At 43.3% G+C, this 4,072-nt stretch overlaps 2 non-coding genes across 2 annotated transcripts; one reads left to right on the forward strand and one right to left on the reverse strand.

Annotated features, from left to right (window-relative positions):
- Positions 1-2,599: 2,599 nt before the first annotated feature.
- Trnaa-ugc (transfer RNA alanine (anticodon UGC)) lies at positions 2,600-2,674 on the reverse strand. The gene has a single exon. It is a non-coding gene; the product is annotated as a tRNA-Ala (tRNA).
- Positions 2,675-3,207: 533 nt separating this feature from the next.
- Trnaa-ugc (transfer RNA alanine (anticodon UGC)) lies at positions 3,208-3,282 on the forward strand. The gene has a single exon. It is a non-coding gene; the product is annotated as a tRNA-Ala (tRNA).
- The last annotated feature ends 790 nt before the right edge of the window (positions 3,283-4,072 follow it).

A 4,072-nucleotide genomic window follows, 5' to 3' on the forward strand; every position in this document is an offset into this window, starting at 1 on the left:
GAGAGCGCTACGTAGAGAGCGTGCCCTTTCTGTAAGATCCTAGGGAAGGGGCTGGAGGGGTCACACGCTAATGTGTGGCTCCCTGCACCTGCATTCTATATCTTTTATTTTAAATGAATTCCTTTAACTTGACTTCTTTGTGATTTATAAGGTATGTTAAAGATTGATGACAATTGATTACCTATTTATTTTAAACATTATCACTCGACTTTACAGCGACTGCAACAATTGTTCCATTTTACAGATATTACAATTTTACAACTTATAGCTCGGGTATATTATATACTAATCTGCACGCACATTTCTATGGGCAAGACGGAATTGCGTTGGCCAAACGTATACCACCGAAGTCTTCCAATATTTTACATAGGACATCCACTATGTGAGGAGGATAACGGGCAAACTGGGGACCAGATACATTAACACAGGCGGCCAAATTTCCGAAATTAAACGAGAACATTCATTTCCTTACACAGTCCGAAGCTGGAAATAAAAGAATTAGTAAAAATATTCAAATACATCTCTTCCATGCGTGAACATTGAGACAGACGCACTGAGGGCACGTCTACTCACTTACCCGTCTTCCATAACACTCCAGAATATGGCGGGCACCCAGAGGTCTTCCTGGGCCCCGGTGGAGAGGGTGGTCGAACCACTTGGCCGTGACCAACCTCTCCACCCCAAATCTTGTGACACTGGAAAGTCTTTGACTTTTACCTGCCTGTGCTGTCTCTCTGATCCCCTACCCAGGAGTAAGGTTGGCACTACTGTACTACAGAACTACTTCCCAACTAAGATTTGGCCACGCTTTACGGAAAGGTGTGAGGAGGATAAGGAAAGGTAATGTGCAGATTCACATTCACGTACAAGAAATGCATAGTACACGACACATATAAATACGTATTATGAAGCCTGACACATTTCTTTCCACCCGTCCACATGGGTTCTGTTGCACCCGCGACCGGCCGCATCGTGTAATAAAATTGGCAGCGGTGCCGCCTCTGTTTGTATTTCCCGGTGCGAGCGAGCAGCGAAACCTGCTGCTTATGGAGCGGAAACTACTGTACCGTTTCAACTTTGACATAATGCACTCCCAAATATACAGAACCCTGCTCTGACCACGACTGACACTTGAGAATATCGCACAGGAGCCCGTGATAAAATACAACAGCATTTATTTTCAAGCAAGTACGAAGCGTGTTTTTTAAGTAAGTACCGTTTTGAAATTTAAAAAAGACGTGCTAAGATATCTCAATAATTTTATTTTTACGTGAAAGTCTGTACCTTAATCTACTTTTCTACATAATTCCCGTCAGTTTTTGAGTACCCTCCTCATAGAAGTCTGCCGCCTGACTTGTTAACAACTGCATCACCACTGTTTTGACTTCGTCATGAGGACGCTGACCGCCCAGGTGTTTCTTCAAGTGCAGGAACAGATGGTAGTCACTGGGCGCAAGATCGGGGCTGTACGGAGGATGATCTAGAGTTTCCCATCGAAAAGATGTGATGAGATCTTTGCTCTGATTCGCCACATGCGGACCGGCATTGTCTTGCAGCAAAACGATGCCCTTGCTCAACTTGCCACGTCTTTTGTTCTGAATTGAACGGCGCAGATTGTGCAATGTCTTGCATTGATTGTCTCATTATTAGGTAAAAATTCCACAAGCAATACTCCTTTCCTGTCCCAAAAAACTGGGCACATGATTTTCCGGGCAGAAATTGTTTGCTTAAACTTCACTTTACTGGGTGAATCTGAATGCCGCCATTCCATGGACTGTTGCTTTGGTTCTGGTGTGACGTAGGCCACCCATGCTTCATCTTGAAGAAACACCTGGGCGGTCAGCGTCTTCAAGACGATGACGAAGTCAAAACAATGGTGATGCAGTGGTTAACAAGTCAGGGGACAAACTTCTATGAGGAGGGTATTCCAAAACTGGTACAACGTTATGACAAGTGCCTCAGTATTGACAGAAATTATGTAGAAAAGTAGATTAAGGTACAGGCTTTCATGTAAAAGTAAAATTTTTGAGATATCTTAGCACGTCTTTTTTTAATTTCAAAACGGTACTTACTTGAAAAACACGCTTCGTATTTCTCGCTGTTTTTCCATATTTTTGTCCAACCTCTGTATCTCTTTGCCTTGAACACTTTTATGTTGATTCACAAATGCAGCGTAAGATGATGATATGCATGCGTGTGTCATGAAAGTAGCTTAGCGCTATTTAATTGTTATCGTCGCTGTTCTGTATTTTAAAGCTGACACTTTTTAAGTGAAGTACGTTTGCAGAAGATGCGCTATTCTGCAACGTGACTGGGCATGATAAAACTATAAATCGAAAAGCATTAACTTCATTCGATAATAACTATTCAGCTGCTTCGATTTATTCATCATCATTTTAATCTCTACAGAAAATCAGTACGAGAATATCGTTAAAATAATATTGATCGTTTATATATATATGACGGTAGTATCTGTTCCCGAAAGAACAGTTACCGTGGATGACCATGCAGCTTTACTAGAAATGAAATGATAATCAAATGGACACCCTAGCTGCAAACAGACGTTGATGTACTTCATTGGGGACATGTTGAAAATGTGTGCCCCGACCGGGACTCGAACCCGGGATCTCCTGCTTGCATGGCAGACGCTCTATCCATCTGAGCCACCGCGGGCACAGAGAATAGTGCGTCTACAGGGACTTATCCCATGCACGCTCCCCGTGAGATCCACATTCCCAACATGTCCACACCACTACATTCGTAGTGCGCCTAATAGATGTTTGCCAATCATACTCATTACTCGTGGCAGATTAATCTACCAAGTCCCGTACGAGTTCGGGCATAGCGTGTGCGTTCGCACAAGAAGGTCAATGGCCGGGAAGCCGTATTTTAACTATATATGACGGTAGTATCTGTTCCCGAAAGAACAGTTACCGTGGATGTCCATGCAGCTGTTCTTTCGGGAACAGATACTACCGTCATATATAGTTAAAATATGGCTTCCCGGCCATTGACCTTCTTGTGCGAACGCACACGCTATGGCCGAATTCGTACGGGACTTGGTAGATTAATCTGCCTCGAGTAATGAGTATGATTGGCAAACATCTATTAGGCGCACTACGAATGTAGTGGTGTGGACATGTTGGGAATGTGGATCTCACTGGGAGCGTGCATGGGATAAGTCCCTGTAGACGCAGTATCCTCTGTGCCCGCGGTAGCTCAGATGGATAGAGCGTCTGCCATGCAAGCAGGAGATCCCGGGTTCGAGTCCCGGTCGGGGTACACATTTTCAACATGTCCCCAATGAAGTACATCAACGCCTGTTTGCAGCTAGGGTGTCCATTTGATTATCATTTCATTGATCGTTTATTTGCACGAGGTTGACATCTTACGTACTCATATTACTTACCTCTTTCTCACGTATAAGATTTTCCAGATATGTATGACCATCTGTCACATATTAACAACTGGTCGCCTCTTTTTGCTCGCCATCAACATTCCGCGAGTAAGACGAACCTGTTGGCATTGGGCGGCTGCAGTGGCGCGGAGCGAGTGACAAAGAACAGGTGCGCCCGAAATGTCTAAAAGCATTCAGAAGTTCGTACCTGCGTACTATCAGGATTACGGCCAAAATTTCGGCGCGGGAGTGGTTTCTGTGCTGATACTTTGCAAGCATAATTTTATCTCCTTAAAATGCGAGGTCAAGTTCTTGTTAGACTCTTTTTCAACTACTGCTTACAATTTATGTTATTCGAATCTTATAGCTTACAAGGAAGGTTTACGTGTGGGCCACCGATTTTGATCAAGTTTTGCAAGGACGCTCTACACTGAAAATAGAGACCAGTGCTTCAACCTTTTGCTAGACAGTCCCTAGTTTCTGAAAAAAAAATCGTGGTCAAAGTTGATGACGGAAAATCATATTTTCAACACTATACATCGAATTATCGTCTAAAAATAAACGCTTTTTGTTAATCTAATATGGGGTCCAACGCTAATAATGTTCGAGTTATCCACGTTTTTGTGTTTTCATGCTGTAGCTTGTATCACCATCATTCAGTATGTCGACCGGAGC

Source organism: Schistocerca nitens, chromosome 2 (genome assembly GCF_023898315.1).
Source record: "Schistocerca nitens isolate TAMUIC-IGC-003100 chromosome 2, iqSchNite1.1, whole genome shotgun sequence".
NCBI classification, from domain to species: domain Eukaryota; kingdom Metazoa; phylum Arthropoda; class Insecta; order Orthoptera; family Acrididae; genus Schistocerca; species Schistocerca nitens.